The following is a 19,385-nucleotide window of genomic DNA, read 5'->3' as shown; positions in this document are numbered from 1 at the left end:
CCTATACTGGGATGCCACAGGCGTCCCGGTGTAGGAAGCAAAATCCTCTTTTTTAGCACCCCGGGTTCCGCTTTGGGAACCTAGGTTGCTAATGGCTTTCATCCCCCATTTCAGCGTCGGTCCGTGGACATACGCACAGTCCGCGAATATCAAAATTACATGTATATAAAGTAAGGGAATCCTAGTTAACATATATGAAATTCACAGTATGTATATGTATATTCAGTAAAAAAACGTTGTTAAAGGGACATTATGGTTAAGTTGCGCTACCAAAAACCTATGTATATTCAGTAAAAACATTTTTTAAAGGGACCTTATGGTTAAGTTGCGCTACTAAAAACCTATGAAATTCAGTAAAAAAACTTTGTTAAAGGGACATTATGGTTAAGTTACGCTTCTAAAAAGCTATGAAATTCAGTAAAAAAACTTTTTTAAAGGGATGTTATGGTTCAAAGTAAAATCAAAAACCCCCTGAAATTTGCTAGTTATGGTAAGGTTAGCAACCTTAACTCCCGCCACCACTGTGCACTGCTAAGACTAACACCCAGGGCATCAACGATGACATCACAAATGCCATTGATGACATCACTGATGACATCAGATGCGTGGCTCACTCTTTTTTCCTTTACTGATACATCTAGGCCAGTACCAGTCAGGAAATAAACATTCAAAAAGTACTATATTTGTAGACTTATACTTTAACTATGTTCTCACAGTAATTCACTTAGGGTCCACTCACAACATATGAAACATATACAAAGGGGATAACACAGACTTGGAAGGCAGCAATGCTATCTATGTATGAAGATGATTAGTAAGGTTATCAACACTGTTTTATAGTTCTGTTGTTTTTTTATTACTGTACTTTCCCTGGGTATGCTCATATTTGTACACATTGCATTTACACTACTTTCCTTAGGGCCTAATCACAATATGTGATATTTATACATAGGAAAGTAGTAGCTTTGAATCAGAGCAATTATGTCTGTGCATGAAGATAATCACTTAGGTTACTTCACTTTCCCTGTATATGCTCATATTTGCATGTGTTGTTGTCTGTTTGTGTTTTGTGTGCAGTAATGCAATAATGTAGTAAGTGGGTTTTACTAGGTACTTATTAAATGTTTTACAGTATGCACAACTCTAATAAGAAAGCATTTATAATTGTAGTATTTAACATGGCAATATTATTAATATTGCATCTCCATCATGGCTGCTGCACACTATGCCTATGTTACTACATGTGTACCTTGGTATATTGGAAAAAACTTGATAATGCAATGCTATTTGGATTAATGCATTGCTTAATGCACTACGTACCTCATGATATTTATTCTAATGATCCTTGACACTTTTTTTATTAACATTACAATAAGAATCCCTTGTATAGACTTTTCATGAAAGGTAAATGCACATGTGATGTCATCAGTGATGTCATCAATGACATTTGTGATGTCATCTTTGATGTCCTGGGTGTTAGTTTTAGCAGTGTACAGTGGTGGCGTGAGTTATGGTTGCTACCTTACCACAACTAGCGAATTTCAACTTTATCAACTTTAAGTCGCCGTGCCCTTAGGATGCGTCTTTGACTCCTTCACAACAATCGTCCACGGGATTGAACCCATATATATGGTAAACTGCAATGGACAAAACATAACGGGGACAACTAATTATACGAACTTGAAACACACATGTGATTCGTGAGCTTAAACCATACCGGCATCTGGAGGGCCATAACAGAGTATTACACATGTTATGGATACAACGATATCAAGACTTATTTTGGAATTTTAAATTCGTTTGGATACTCTCTATAATACAACTAGCAGAAGATAGCCTTGAGAACGACGCCATTGTTGAAACACGTGTCGGCTGACAGAGGGTGTAAATAAAGTGCACCAATACATGGGGCCTCATTACGACCCAGGCGCTAATGGGTTAATGGCGCTGTAAAAGGCTGCGGCGCCGTTAACCTATTAGCGCCTAATTACGAGGTCCCTTTGCGGGACCCGACCTTAATGGCTGTTTTTACCAGCCGTTAAAGTAGGGACCTGCAAAGGGACCTTGGTGCTAAGTACGGTGCCGCAATTTGCGGCACTGTACTTAGCGCCTTCCCCATTCCCATTGAGCCCTATGGGGAAAAAATGGGAATGGAGAAGGGCCATGGCAGCATGGGGAATTACCGCCCGCCAACCTCGGAATGGGGTGATAATTCCCCATTCCGCCATGGCGGACACCGGCATGGACCATGGTGCTAATAGCACCATGGTCGTCCGCCTGGGTCGTAATGAGGACTTTTGAGCATTTTCCTCATATATAATAGTTGAATTGTACATAAGCAATATACATTACCAATCAGGAGAAGCGCGATCTGCGGGTCATTTTCTGTAACATTTTCTCTTACATCACCATACTCATGCATCCATTCAAAGCACTATACAACACATCTCCCTTCCTTCCCATTTCCCACAAAATCTTAGACAAGTGCTATACAACACATCTCTCTTCCTTTAGGTTCCCACAAAGTCTCAACCACGCACTACACTACACACCTCCTTTTTCTACCAAGAGCAACAATCAATCACACAACTGGCCCATGCACTGCATTCACACATCAGCAACATACAAACCGGGGGCACTCACAAAGTGAGCCCTTTTATTGAAAGGCACAACTCAGAAACATCACCCCTTTCTGCTGTAGTTGAGAACTCTATGCATCAACCACCCACATATGATAGAAGTGCCCCCCCTTTTCTGTTCCGATTGGCATCTCTGTGCCAATAACACCCCATATTCTGGCAGGGTAGACCTATACACTCACCATACACACATGTCCTTAAAAGAGTGCATGGCGCTCTGTACCAGTGACCATCCCACACACCGGTAAGCAATGGTCCCAGTTACTTTATTCAGGATACTATACGTTACAGTAAGCTGACACAGTATGAACCTCTCTCCCATAACCCAGGCAGGGCCTCTGAGCTTCCCGGGCATGTAATCTTTACCCAGAACATTCTCCCAATTATACAGCAACATCACCAGGCTTATGCATCCATCCAAAGCACTGTACAGCATTATGTTTGAGCACCTTTCCAAAACTGGCATTTGTCTTTGTTTTTTAGCTTTTGCACTGCAACTATTGCATCCATTTAAACAAGGTTTTTCACTGAATTTGAAATGTTTTAATTAGCGCAACTTAACCATAGTGTGCCGTTAAAAACACATTTTTCACTGAATTCACAGATTTATATTAGGGAAACTTAACCATAATGTCCCTTTAGCAACCTTTCCCCCTTAAGTTCACAGGTTTCTGAACATCAATTAGGGCACATGACACAAATGGTAACTAAATAGCCAGCGGAATTTATATTTCTTACCCAACCAAAAAAAGAGTAATTTCAAAGAAAATAATACAAATTACAAGTCTGTAAACACAATATCACATTGCAGTCTTCTCACTTTATTGAAGAAACATATGTTCACAACAACATCCTTAGACTTGTACCAACTGAAGTAAAGTGTAGGCCATTTTGATATAATTCACATCTCACAGGTATTGAGACACAATATTTGCTTCCTGCAGGAAAGTATCTTCTTGAAATGTCAGCAGATGCTGCTCTTTAATCAACAATACACATTTTCCAGATTATTTATAGTAGTGAATGAAAGTTTACAAAGTGCAGAACGCTTTTTAAAAATGTAATTAAAGGACATACCATTTTCTGTTTTCAAATCACTTTCTGAAAATAGCTCATACCATTATTTCTTATATATTTTTACCAATTGCATACAAAAAACCACAGCAACACAACTATGACATTTGTGTTTGAAGTACTCAAAACATGTGTGATTTATATGCATAATAATTAATCAAAAATTGTATAAAACTGCAGTACTGCATACTGCATACATATATGTCAAAAATATACAGAATATATTTCATTATACAACACTATTTTCTCTAATAAATATTAACAATACCTTACACTGATTAGAATTGCATTTAAAAACATGATATGACATAAGTGCAAAATGCAAATGGTGAATGGGTAAATATCTATATATTGTAGCATACTGCAAGGTTGTTTTCCCTTTTAGAAATAAAAATGAAAACTCTATTTTGTATTACATATAGCTTGTGCTTGACAATTTCAAGAACAAGAACCAAATACGGGAGAATCCACAAAACAATATTGAAACCACAACACCAGCATAACTGGAGTTTAACTAACAACTAACTACACAAAATAGTAAACTCACTGCAACAATTATGTCAGGAGAAATGAAATACAATGCAATCAGATGACATACAGACATAAAATATGATTTTGAAAGACAGATTGAATATCACTTTGAAACTTGCACTTCTGAACAATGCTTGAAACAATAAGCAAGAGACTAAAACAGGAAAATGTACAACATATCCTTAACATCCAGATATTAGAGCTTCACTCTGCTTTCTATAGAAATGTAAACGGCATTATACAAATGGCACAGACAATAAAAATTACACCATGAATAGTTCCTTATCAATAAATGAGTGTAAAGATATTTTAAAAGAAAACATTGAAAAAACTTATCACAGATGTAATTAAGTGCTGCACTTATTACACTGCACTACATAAACAATAATACTTGCAGGATTTTGCTGGATCCTCTATTAACATCCAGGGCCCACTGTCTAAGCCAGAGCAACACTAGGACCTTACCAATGGGTCCTTATGCTGTTGCTGACCGATAAATTCTGGTGGTGTGGTGTTATTCTTATGTTATGTTATCTATCATTTTTATAGCGATTTATATATCATTGGTATGACCTCAAAGCGCTGGTAGGTTGAACACCCTTGGGGACCGTAGTCCATGTCAGTCGAGAGAGTAAGGTGTCATAGGGTGCTTGGGTGTACCGATTATGTGCGCAGCTGATGTGATTGCCTGATGGTAGTTGCATCCTGGTATTAGGTGTATTTCATATCAGTTGAATGTTTGCAGTCTGGGTGAAGGTCACCAAGACTGGGTTCTGGCTGTGTGAGGCCTGTGTAGGACACTTATGTGAGCAGCTAGGCCAATTTTTGTGGTGTATAGCTGTATAGCTACGTTTTATCAGAATGTTGAGGTGCTCATGAAGTATTGTTCGTATGTGGGGTCCTAGGCCGAAATTGATGGAGGGGTTTAGCTGCGCTCTAATTGTGTGTTCGTGTAGATTAGAGAGTGAGCATAGTGATAGGAGGGGTGAGAGTCTGGATGGAGATTTTTATCTAACAAGCTTGCTATTTAAGATTTCAAGTGTGCAATTTTGAGTCCTGTGTTCAGGGTAAATTTATCAGTGACTTAATAGATGCCATTGCTCTGGATTTCTTTGAACATTCATCATCAGGTTGGAAGATCTCAGCAGCTTTAGATCAGCATTATGGAAAGAGCCAGATTTTTAGAGCTTTGCGGAAGTCTTGGGTGTGTCGAATATTTGGGGGGAGAGAGTTCCACAGAGTTGTGGACAAGGTTGAGAAGGTGGATCCTCCGATCCTGACAGAATTAGAGGTTGGAATCACTAGAAGGAGGGCAGTGCTTGATCTTAGGGTGCGAGATGGGAGGTAGGGTTTTATCTTCTCTTGAATGTGCATTGGGGCAGTCTTGTGCATTCCTCGGTGGGTAATGCATAGGGTCTTGAAGGTGGCCCTTCGCCCAACTGAGAGCCAATGGAGGGTGCAGAGAGTAGGTGCTATGTGGTCTCTGTGTCTCAAAGCGAGGAGGAGTTTTGCGGCAGAATTTTGGGCTCTTTGGAGTTTGTTGAGTTGATATGCCGGTGCTCCCTGGTGTAAGGAATTGGCATAGTCCAGTCTCGACATAACAATAGACATAACAGTGGTGAGTCTGTTGGGGTGGGAGAGGTAAGGAAAAATCTGTCCAAGGAGTTTGAGGTGGTAGTGACTGCATTTTGAAACATTATTGATCTGACGGGAGATTGTTAGGCCTGAGTCCATAGTCCAGCCTAGGTTTTTGTCTATACTGGAGGGTGGGGTGGTGGGCCGAGGGAGGGGGCCATGGGAGCAGTTGTGGGAGAAGGGCAGTATTGCCGCACACCATGATTTCAGTTTTATCAGGGTTCAACAGGAGGCAGTTACTTGTAATCCATCAGTCAATATCACAGAAACAAGCTTCAAGGTCTGGACGTGGGTTGCTTCTTGTCTTGGGGATTCTTAGGATAATTTGGGTATCTTCAGCGTAGTTGTAACAGGAGAGGTTGCACACGTGGATGATTCCTGGTAGAGTGGTCAGATTGAGGTTGAAAAGGAGAGCAGAGAGGCATGCACCTAGGGGTACACCAGTGGTCACAGCACGAGCAGTTGAGACAAAAGGGGAGAGGAAGGCATTTTGTTTCCTGTTGCTGGGGAAAGAGGCAATCCATTTGAGTGCCGAGCCACAGAATCCTAGGGAGTGGAGGCGGTCAAGGAGGATTGAATGGTTGACAGTGTCAAAGGCTGCAGAGAGATCGAGGAGAATCTTTCAGCGCAACCCTCAGAGTCTGCCGTAACCTTGAGATTGTCCCAGATCGAGATTAGGGTGGTTTCTGTTTCATGTAGAGGTCTGAAGCCTGATTGTGCGGGGTAAAGGAGCATGTTGGATTCTACAAAGTAGTTGAGCTGGGAGTATGCAGTCAGGTCAGTGAGTTTTGCAAGAAATCTGGTTTTGAAGATCCGCTGGAATGTTTAGAGTCAAGGGGGTCGAGGGATGATTTTTTTCAGAAGTGGCTTGACGTGCACTATTTTAAAAGCTTCTAGGAAGATGCCAGAGGTGAGGGAATCGTTTAGTATGGCTCCTGTTTGTTCACCTTAACAGGCAGAGGAGAATATTTCTTTCGGAAGTGGGGTAGGGGGCCAGTGGTGACCCGGAGGGTCTGCTGGCTGATAGTAGGTTATGGAACTCGTCTCTGGAGATGGGCTTGAAAGAGAAGAAGGTTGGTAAATTGGGCATCGGGCAATGGAATCATGAAGGGTCAGTGTAGCGTTGGGGGTGAGCGAGGACAATTTGGTGTTAAGGGTTGCCATCCTATCAAGTGCGGTGTTGTAGAAATGTAGTGAGAGGGAGTCGCAAAGAGATTGTGTTGGAGAGGATTGGCCAGATGTGTAAATAGGTTTCACGAATTTGCAGGTGATCTGTGGAGTTCTTTGCTGCTGCTGCCACAGTTCAGAATTTGTTTATGTTAATAGGCTTTTTGGGCCTTTCGGATCTCAGATTTTGTAATTACGGTGATGGATGGCGAACATGGATCTGCTGAGATCGGTTTTAGATGCTCACCACTTGTGTTCAAGAGAGTTACTTTGTTTTTTTAATGTCCTCAGGTGGGGCATGAACCATCTGGGGGATGGTCCTTTGCGTGAGGTTACAGGGTGCGAGGGGGTGAGAGGAAAGAGTGATTATTTAAGCCTGGAATCGAAGGATTCAGTGGTTAAGGGTCTACTATAGAACAGCATTGCAGGGGGACACAGTAGGAGGGCATCAGCTAGGTCAGGAAATACCTTGACTTTGTTTCAGCATTTGCAATCAGAGGTGGGGGCCGGGTTAGCTGTAGGAGGAGGGGCAGGTGTGTGGATAGAGAAAGGGATGACAAAGTAGTCTGTCCATATAAGCAGTTTGAGACTGGATATAGAGACCAGGTCATGGGAGCTGAAAATCGCATCAAGGATGTGCCCACCTGAGTGAGTTGGACCAGTGTTATGTTGGGAGAGGTTGAGTACATCAAGACTGTCGACCAGAGGATGGGTCATAGGGTTGTTGGGCATATCAAACCAGATATTGAAATCTCCCAGGAGTGTAAGAGATGGCTGATTTACCTGAATGGTAGCTATTGAGTCACAGAGATTGTTTGTGAAATGTCTGTCATATCAAGGGGGTCCATAGATGAGTGGGAAGCTGTGAGTGAATGTCGATGGTAGTGAAAGTTTTACTGGGAGGGATTCACAGGAAGCAATGCATGTCTTTGATTCGAAGAGTGTGATGGGGAAAATGGGTCTGTAGAGGATTGCCATTCCACCACCTCTGGAGGGTCTATTGTTGTTGATAAGTGAGCAGCCAGGGGGGTTGGCCTTGTGCGTGACTGACGCAAAATCATCAGAAAACCAGGTTTTGGTGATAAAAAATAGGTTGGGATTGTCAGGGCATAGGTTTCAAAGATGCTGTGTCTGTTTCTTGCTACAGAGTGGGCATTAAAAAGGATGCATGTGACTTTGTAGGGGCGGTGGTTTTCATGACGCTCATCACAGGGACTGCTCATTGGACACAGGCGCCCGATGAGGAGGGGGATGTGGTTCGGTCATTCTGGGTGGTTGAGACTGACTGGGGATGGGGGGTGGTCTGGAAACCTGTGCACTTTGAGTGTTTGGTGAGAGGGTTATGTCGATGGATGAGAGGCTTATGTTGATGGGGGTGGGAAGAGTAGGCGGGCGGTAGTAGGTATCATTGCTATAACCACCATGTGTCTGAGCACCTAGGTTCTATTAATGCATGTATATAAACTTCAGCCACGGTATGCGTGCACATCACAATTGAGGCAGTCATGGAAATGAAAGACAGTCTTTGCACTGACCCCATCTTTAATTTCCAAGATCAGCTAAAGATGGAGCACAGAAAAGTCAAAGTGCAAACATGTCGGAAAAGGAAAGTGTGGCCAGCCATGGGTGGATTAAAATATTTAGGTGGAAACAGGTGGTTGGAGACATGAGGAGTGCACCAAGCCCAACAGATGGTGGTGATAAACAGGTGGAAACAAGCTGTAACTTATTCAGAATGCAGACTTTGTACATAAGATTCAGTCCATGATCAGAGCTACCTGATTGGTTGCCACGCGCAAACTAGAAGCTTCTGATATTTATAATTTTGAAACTTATAGATGCAAATGATTCTGCAAGTAATTCCACAATGTTTAACACAATATGTATAATAATAAATAATAAAATATTTCATGAACATTCCTCCTCACCTTCACCTAAACATACACATGTTATGCTTTCCCAATCTTCTCTTTCTGTAACCCCTACCGAGCATCTTTCTTTATTTTAGTTTAGAAATAGTCTAAAACGAATATTTACCATGGTTATACTGATGCATTCCATTCACGTCATTTTTGATGCATTGATCTTCAGAAACAGCATAACATGAATGCTAACCTCATACCACAACGATGCCCGTCAAGCATGACTGTGATGTAAAATGTAAATCCAGTTTCTGAATACCGTGAATCTAATTTCAACATAAAATGCAAACTTCAATTTTCTGTTCATTACGTATAATCCATCATGCTTTAAAGGTCTTTTAGGTAGGCCATTATGCTTCTTTATATACATTCCTAAACACACAAAGCTAATGTTCCACAGTCATACCAGTACATCAGCAATTACTCAGGGATACTAAATCTAACTCCTAGTAGCTGTTTGTGCCATGGCAACCAGGCTTTCTTGTGCTTGAAGCAGCAGTGAAATCCCTTCTGCCAACAATTGCAATTCTGTTCTATTCCACACAGCATATAACCAATCTCAATTCTTTACACTCTCAGATAATGTTATTTTACAATAAATTATTTGTACCTCTTCTTGCCTTTTTCAGCCTCCAGCTCTGCACACAGCACACTTTCAGATGATACACCCACATTTTCTATGCATTTCTATGAAGCTTCTCCATCTCCAAGTTTGTATTCCTCTCTCCCTGAAAGCTAATCAGCAAGAAACACATTTAAAAACTGTGTTACAACTTTTATAAAGTACAGGATTTACACCTGAAATGCTGTTTTTTGCTGGCTAAAGGAATTAAGCAATATGCCCGAGCGGCGGGGGCATTACCTGAGTTGGTAATGCCCCTGTCGTGAGGGCATATAGCTATTAGTACCCCGGCCCGCTGCGGGGTTCGGGGCAGAAAAAAGAAATACAAAACGACGAAGAAAATGTCCACCGGGAAAGGCAAAACAGAGTCCATGTTCCCTTTCCATGGTGGCCATCGGGAGCAGATGCACTGGAAACACCTCTGTTCCTAGCGCGTCTGCTCCTGAAAACATAAAGAGAAGAAGAAGGTAAGTGGGGTTGAGAGGGTGGAAGGGAAAAAAAGGGGAAAAAAACGTACGTGAGTCCCCGGCAAGGACAATGGAAACCCCCCCCCTCTCCGAGTCTCCACACGGCTGGAGGCTGCCATCGTCCCCCGCCAGGGTCAAAGCAGGCAGAAGGAAAGTCAAGGTAGGAGGACAAAAAAAAACATACCTGAATCCCCGGCGGGGGACGAAGGCGGCCTCCAGCCGTGTGGAGGCTCGGAGAGGGGATGGCCCCGCTTCAAGCATTCTCATTGGCTGAGGGGCTGCCATGCCCCCCGCCGGGGATAAAGCGATGGAATCCCAGCCGAGGGATTCCCGGCTGGGTAATATCTCAGCGAGGGCCAATCAGAATGGTCATTTCATTCTGATTGCGCCCTCGCCGGGTACTAATAAACATCATGATGTCACAACCGAAGCATAATTAGTAATTCTACAACAGTAGTGGTGTCCTTTTGTCATTATAGACCAACAGTAATGTTGCAACTAGTCTGTAATAAACAATTAGCTACAGGAAGTTCTACAAGCATTGTTCTAAATCCATTAAGATGTATCTATTTCCTAAATCAATATATTTCACGCTTAAATACACTTTTGTATTAACATTCACATTTTATAATTTGGAAGAGATTACTCTTGTATACAGTAAAATATACAATAAAGGTAAACAATATAGCATGCTAACAAATACCTTTTAACATACCTGGAGAATGCCTTCTTACGTGTGATGGCTGTAAATCGTGAATGATTAAAGCTGTACGAGATTGGAAAAGCAACTTGTGATGCATAGCCTCTTATTCACAGCACCCACTCTCAGAGTTCAAGCACACATCTGAGCTGTTAAAATGAACTGAGAAGATAAGAATGAGAATTAGTGACTTTCATTGGTATCCTCCCCGCCCAGTCCACCGCCCACCTAATACTTAGCATGGGGACCAACACCCCCTGCACCCCATGCAATCCCTGGCACTTGCCCTCCTGGCCTCTTCTTAGCACTCACCCATTTCCCCTCACCCTTACCCCATTTTCACTGGCACTTTCCCCTCTGACCCTGCACTCCCCCACTCCCCCTCCCACCGTTGTACTTCGCATTTCGTATAGACCAGTACTACCCCACCTCTCTCTCACTTCTTTTTACTGCACTTGGGTGATCCGAATGTCACAGGCCTAGTAGGACTGTTATTGTTATCTTTCTCCCTTGCCCTCCCTTTTTGTGTTTCTTTTTTGTCTTGTGGCACCTTGAAACACAATTTGTTATATAGGTGCCTGTCCAATAAAATACAAAAATAAATGCGAATAAAATCGATTTTCTGTACCATATAACAAAGCTCAATGCTTTACACTCTCACATAAAGTTATTTTACAATCAATGATGTGTACCTTTTCTTGCCTGTTTCAGTCTCCAGCTCTGCACACAGCACACTTTCAGATGACACACCCACTTTTTATATGCATTTCTATGAAGCTTCTACATCTCCAAGTTTGTATTCCTCTCTCCCAGAATGCTAATTTACACGAAACACTTTTAAAAACTGTGTTACAACTTTTATAAAGTACAGGACTCCCACCTGAAATGATGTTCCTTGCTGGCTAAAGCAATAACCATTATGATATCACAACAGAAGCATAATTAGTGATTCTACAGCAGAAGTTGTGCGTTTTTGTCATCACAGGCCAGTAGTGATGTTGCAACTAGTCTGTAATAAACTATTATCTACTGCCATTTCTACAAGCATTTCTCTTAATCCATTAAGATGTATCTATTTCCCAAATCAATATATTTCAAGCTTAAATATAATTTGTATTAACATGCACATTTTATAATTTGGAAGAGATTACTCTTGTACACACTAAAATATACAATAAATGTATACAATTTACCATGCTAGCAAATACCTTTTAAAAATACCTGGATAATGCCTTCATACATGTGATGGCTGTACATCCTGAAAGTTTTAAGCTGTGCAAGTTTGGAAAAGCAACTTGAGATGCATTAGCTTCTTATTCACAGCACCCACTCTCAGAGTTCAAGGACAAATCTGAACTATTAAACTGAACTGAGAAGGTAAGATTGAGAATTAGTGCATTTGATTAGTGCATTTCATTAGTAGCCCCCCATCCAGTCCACCCCCCTCCTCACACTTAGCCTGAGGACTCTCACCCCCTGTACCCCATGCAATTCCTGGCACTTGTCCTCCCGGTCTCACCTTAGCACTCGCCCTCTTCTCCTCACACCACCCCCCATTTCACTTGCACTCTTACCCTGCACTTCCCCTCCCACATTTTCACTTCACATTTTGTGTACACCGGCACTTCCCCCCTTCTCGCCTTCGCACTTCTTGTTACTACACTTGGACGATCTGAATGTCACAAGGCCTAGTAGGACCGTTATTGTTAGCTTTCTCCCTTGACCCCTGCTTTTTTTGTTTATTTTTTGTCTTGTGGCGCCTTGAAACACCATTTGTTTTATAAACACCTTACAAATGTCCAATGAAATAAAAATAAATAAAAAAGAAATAGGTTCTCTTTAGCTGCTTGAATTCAAACAAGAAGGAGTTGCAGAGATATTAGTAGTAAGAGAAGAAGAAATACAAAGTGCCCTCCCCCAATGTACGTGGACCCATGCGGTTGGTCGTGGACCGATCGCACATACCATGCGACACTCCACAATGCCTTTATTACACCATGCAGGGAAAAAGGGCTGTGTATGCTTTCATAGTCTTGACACGGTTCATGGACAACAGGAGAGCCATGCATGTGTTAACAGCAGGGGGAGTTAACATACTTTAACCTGTGCATCGTTTACATTATAGAGAAAAACAAGAAGACTGACGGTGTAATTGGACACTTGTGCATTCATGGACATGTATGTAAAGCACCTTAGTACCTTATCTGACCTTGTTCTGAATAATTAGATGGTGCTATAATAAAGAGTTTATAGTATGAATTGAGTCAAGTGTTACCAAAGAATCATCACTTATATGAATTACAAACCCCCACAAATAATGACAATTCATTGGGTAAGTAAGACTTTTTTTTAAAGTTCCTGAATGTCTTTTAGTTTGATATGAAATATTCTTAAAACATGAAGTATTCTACAAAATAAATTAAGTAACACAAATATTCAATAAAGCAAAAAGATTAACAAATACTAACAGAATGTATTTCTTAACCAAATTACAGATACAATGCACCACAGGGTATCTAACTACTTTATCTACACTGCAAAACGCATACCAACAATTATCAACAAATGTATTATCTTCCAAAGTAAAATACATTTTTTCTCCCTGACTGATTGAATAATATGTGGATACCACAGCAATGTCCAACACATAAATGCTATACAAATCATCGCACATTCAACGTACTATGAGTGTAAAATAAGATATTTCTTATATTTCCCAAATCATGACTACATCTGATTTTGTGTTCTTGCCATTAAAGACATACTTAATATCATGTTATATTTCCACCATAATCAGTGCAAGACAATACTGCAACTACAACTTGAAGACACAGACCGCAATCATAAAATCCTCAGTGTTAATAGGCGACCTTCACACTTGCACTAAACCCACACCAACAACGTGACCAGGAAAAAGATGGCTCAGCAGCGGCCCTGCAATATTCATACATTCATTAACTACACATATGTCGAAAAAAAGCAATGCTACAACATATTATATCAACAAATCCAGCGGAAAAATTAGAGACTGTGCGTTGGCACACTTTATTTCTCTGGTCTTAATTGTAGCAAAGCATACATCAACAACAAACCCAGATATCAAAAATGTGCAAGGCCTGACATACGGAAATGCTCTGAACCCACTTTTCCTTGGTCCTCTTTTTAACAAGCACTATTGCATTAATACACACACAGAAAAAAGGGACAACATACTTCATAGTGCAATGTGCTCATTTACACTTTCAGCTCTCCTGCTCTGTGCATGCTTCCCCATTCACAACCTATAGATATTGAACACTAGAAAAGAATGGCTAATAGTATCGTCATAGCACATGAGAAAACACCACCCTACCACAAATAACAGGATCTATGTGATTACTGCGAAAATAAAATACTAAAGATGAAAATGTCAATGTTTATTTTTCTTTTTTCACATTTCAATGCAATTATCTGTAGGGGAGACCCCCCAATCCTTCCATAATCCCCTCACATTATTGATTACCCTAACCCACGCCTCCCCACATATAATTCTGCTGAAATGCATAATAAAAGAATTCAGCATTTTCGTCCTCAATATTTTCTGCTGCACAGTAATGGGGTGATACCCAAATAATATGTGCACATTTCCTTTGCAACTCAGGTACCTGGCTGCGCTGCTTAAGCAGAGGGAACCTTCATGGCACAAACTAATATCAACAGCATCATTAATATTATGGCATCTACTACTCATATTATATTGCGCGGAAAAAAACAGCATAACCCCACTTCAATTTATACGACTATCTAAACATCATGTCTTCTGATATGTTAGACAAAGTAATGCTTCAATGCACCTACAATAAATAATCAATGTACATGAATCAAATCACCAAAGGTGGTTTATCATGTTGCTGCTGTGCTGTGGTGATGCCCGTGCCACTTTTATAATCCTCCACGTCTCTTCTGGTTCTTTCATGCACATTTTTAGACATTTTCATTTCACTGTGTCCATGGACCATGGGCATGTATTGCGAATAAATTATGGCATGTATTTCCAAATATTTGACTTAGATCACATTTTCCAATTGACCAATCAGTGCCCTTGCACATTGTCTACAAATGTTATGTGGCTACCTTGTTGGTTCGCAAGTGACTGTGGACATCCAATCAGGAAGTCAGTCCACAGACCGGACTGAGATACATCTTCATTTCATAAGGTGTTTTCATGAGGTACGTTGCGACCCCAATTGTCTGAGGTGGCATGGTCCAATTAAAATGAAGCCCTCTATCAAACTGTTTTTCCGAGATGGGATTGGGTAAACAGAAGGGGGTTTGAAACTTCAGAAGAACCATCTCTGGTTCCGGAAGCACCTCAATGCCTTCCTCTTTGCTTCCGCCTTCTCTCTTCCTCTCCCCTGCCGATTTCTTGTCTGAGACTGTACTGGTCACCTGGCTAGCCTCTGATTTCAGGCCCGTTCCCTGCACGCCCAGTTGCACACCCGCACTGCCTCTCGGCAACCCTTGCACTTGGGTCTGTATCTGTAACTGTGCATTCCCCCTACCTGCACTTTTGGACACCTGCTGTCTGCACTTAATTTTGTAACTGCCACCTGCTGGTCGCACTTCTAGTTATTGTTTTGATCCCAGGTACAGCACTGCCCCCCTCCCCTTGCCCCTGGCACTTTTCTCCTCCCACCTCCCCTGCAATTGTGCAATCTTAATGTCACTTGGCCTAATAAGATTGTTGTCTCTGTCATCCCTCTGATCCCCCTTCCTTGACTCTTTGCGCCTTGAAACACTTGTGAATTGGCACATTACAAATGGCATATCATATCATATCATATTATGTTGGGTGGGTGGTTTTCTTTTGTGACAAAATGGCAACTGCCAATAGTTTTTGAACAATGTATTGGGTTGTTTAGGGGACTGGTGACGACCATCCAATCATAATGTTAGGATGATGTTTTTGCTATGTTTCTTCTGTGATATTTGAATGTTCTGTTTGTGGATATAAAATGTTCAGCCTGCAAGGGGTGTATTGAAGTTGGCTATGCTCAGTTCATCTTCTGGGCCGTGATGTACAAATACATTTCGTTTTTTTTACCTGCATGTGGCTCACTCCTTTTTGAGTTTATGTGGATTGTTTTTGCCTTCTTGTGGATTTGTCTGGTGAGTGCTCATATCTCAACATTTGGAGGCTCAAGCAAGATCGCCAGAACCTGACTCACCGCTTCATGCCCAGGGAGGTGGAGCCAGTCTGTAGAGCACAGTTCCAGTGCACACAAACAAGGAGGTACCACAGACACTGAGTTCCCAAACGGTCTGCCTGATCCTTTGGGTGTGGACGCCTGTCCCTGGTGGTGAAGGCATTTGGGAGAAGTCCAGCATCAAGGGAATTGGAGGATAGACAAACAGTTAATGCACCCTTTTTTGTAGTTTTTATTGCGCCAAAGCCCACAGGCATGAAACTACAAGGCAGCGCAAGGTATTTGATCTTGTTGACTTTTTCCTACTCTCTTATTATTGTAACGCTCACCTGATTCCCACGGAGACGCAGGTCTGGCTTCGAGTGCTGATGCTTCTTCAATGGTGAAGCGCAGGACTCTGAAGATGGACAGGAAGGGCCCCTCTACTCCGGCTTCTCTGGCTCGCAGGAATATTCCCCTGTGCGTGAAAAGGGAGTATTACCTACTGGCTGAGTTATGCTCAAGCCTCCCACTCTCTTCCAACCCTCCACGATACCCTTCCACGATTCCCTGTGAAGTCTCACCTTAGGGTCAGGAAGGATGAGCTCTCCATCCTGCTTCTGATGCAGGGGCGCGTTGAAACCCAGTTACTTCACTGGATTGAGGATTGATGGGAGTTCAGGTAAGCTTGACTATTCAGATAAGGCTCTGTAAAAGTTCTGTTGCAAGTTCAAAAGTCCAAGATTAATAATAATGTTCATTGTCTTTTTCCCCTTAGGGGGCCGGGGTTCGGAATGCCGGAGATATGGCGCCGACCCGAAGTAAAACGTGCAGTTCCAGTAAATGACAGATAAGTTCTGGATGAGAGCTCGGGTAATGTCTTTGCATTCGCTCATTCAATGTCTTTGTTCTTTTTTCCCCATAGGGGCCGGGGTCCGGAAAATGCCTGGAAGCGGCAAGACCCGAAATGAAATGGGAATGACCCAACAGGTAAGTCTTAGAAGGAAACTGAGCTTTTCCCTTTCCCTCCTTTCTCTCACCTTGTTCTTGTCTTTTTCTCTCTAGGCTCTGGGAAATGGCTGTGGATCCGGATGATCGCTGCTGAAGATGGTGGCGTCCAGGATAGGTGAGTGAAATGCAGCGCTGCAGCGATCGTAGCGAAATGCTTTTAAAAATGATGTCTTCCTTTTCAGGATCGTCGGTGTGATGTCTCCGTGGTGCTGATTTAGCAGGTAAGGTCTTTCGTCTCCCTTTGCAGGTGACCCAGGATACTGACAGGCGTGGCTGAGGTCCAGTTGCAGGAGCCGACACGGTGAGCGTCCAGCTGCGAGGAGCAGAACAACGCGAAGCATGAGTTGCTGATCGGGTGTGGTTTAAATAGCTTTGGAAGAAGTTCCAAGTGTGTATCCTTCCACCGATCAGGTATGTATCCTTCCCCGACCACATCCAGGTGGAAAGTAGTCCCACAGGTAAAGTAGTTCCATTCAGGCCTCAAGAGGGCCTGGATGTGGCAGCATGGTCTGCATCAGGTAAGTGCACATTAAAACACTTGAACACATGTCTAGCTGTATGAGCCTGGCGCCTAAGGCGCCAGGACAGGGGTCTGGCGCCTAGGGCGCCAGGACTGCATCCAAAGGGCCCCAGCTTGGGCCCGCTGGCACTCCCCAGGGGGAAATGATGCCTGCCTCTGGGGTTGCTGGGTCGGACCTGGCTCCTTGGAGGTAGGCATCATGACAATTATTGAGCAGTGCAATTAGTGCAGGAACATCCCTGTAGTTGGGGAAAGGCTACGTCGTGTAGCAGTGCATGCGGATTGTGAAAGCGATCTCTCCACAGGTGGAGAAAGACGGTGCAGCACAATATTGCATGCACATTATGGAAGGGGATCTCCTCCGTTTTGAGGAAAGATGATATTAATGTGGAATAATTTGTGATAGTAGCTACCATGCTGCACAGACGGGATTGTTTGATTTGTAACAGGTGAGAAGAAATAATTGAGGTATTTAGAATAGTATCATTTGGAGTTGTATTTTTGTTGATAAGCAGGGTGATTTAAGTTTTCTAGTCATTTGATGAGAAGTATTTTGGTTGTATTGAAGGTTTCATTGGGTGAGTTGTTTGGTTTTGTTTGGATTTGCTGCTCTTTGGCATATTCTTATTTAGTGAAGTTTGGGTGATTGGGTTATGATGGCATGATCATTTTGAGCGGGTAAGGGACACAGCGGGACAACATTTCACACCTTGGCCCAGAGATGGTAGGCAATATACCATAGGCGCATGTATATCTCATATCCAAATACAACAAGCAGCAGTTGAAGAGCAGACAAAACATTTTGTAATTGTGGAAATGATATGATGAGGAGGAGAGAGCACCCAGTGACAAAGAGGGAACAGTGAAGGAGGGCATGAACACCCCTGCCCAAGCCACCTCCGTTACTGCGGCAAGCACAACAGCTGCCACAGTACCGTCAGCCCCACCCATAATTGTGTCCTTTCCTGTAAAGGCTGCTGCAGGTTACACCAATCCCAGATATGCGCCCCAAAGGCAAAAAGATGAAATGAAGAGGACTACAACACATGGCAGAAGTGTGTCGAGGGACTCTGGTAGTGCTACTTTAGTTAGAGACATAGGAAAGAGAGCATGGAGACAGATCAATGAGGTATTGAAGGAGGCATTTTCCAACACATGGGCAGTTCAACACCAATTCAGATTGCAAAGTCAGGGAGGAGGAGGAAATGGGGGAAATGTGGAAGCATGAAGAGGTGGAATATCAATATGATAGACCATGGGCAGAGACACTTAGAAGAAGGCTGATCCGCATAGCTGTAGCAATGACTAAAGGGAGCAGAGAGAAGGGAGATATGAAACAGCCAAGGATGCAGCTCCCTTTATTACAGTAATGTTGAGGAGGTACCCAGTATGTACCTTGGCTAAATACGGACAATGAGAATTTGATGAGTAGTGTGCCATCACTCACCACGGGTGCAGGGAAATGGATTTATGCCCTGGAAAAAGGAGAATGCAGGGATAACTTTGGCAGTGGGCGTCATGAAGAGTTTGTTTGCCACCCTATTTAGGCAAGAACCTATTGATGTATGGCAGAAGGCAGGGTATGAGGGAGTAGCACTGAACAGCGATGCTCATGATAGCGTGCCATTAAATAACTGCAGGACAAATGTATGGAAGGCACTGATGGAGTTGTACCCTGATCCATCTACATGCAATTCATTCTGGGGCACAGAATGGGTCCAGATGAGAACCCTGCACACTATAAGTGACATTTAGAGATGCAGCAATCATGAAATAACAATATGCCTATTTTCTGCCACATCCTATTGAAAGGGCTGCCAGCAGAAGTGCATGCATAATTAGGGAAAGTAGTGGGGATAGAGAATAATATGTGGTCTGAGATACAGGCAAACATAGTACATAACTTGAAGAGTAAACAGGATAAGCAGAAAT

Source organism: Ambystoma mexicanum, chromosome 8, assembly GCF_040938575.1.
Source record: "Ambystoma mexicanum isolate Mex_15411 chromosome 8, UKY_AmexF1_1, whole genome shotgun sequence".
NCBI lineage: Eukaryota > Metazoa > Chordata > Amphibia > Caudata > Ambystomatidae > Ambystoma > Ambystoma mexicanum.
The sequence above is the reverse complement of the archived record's forward strand: the minus strand, read 5'-3'. Positions refer to the sequence as shown.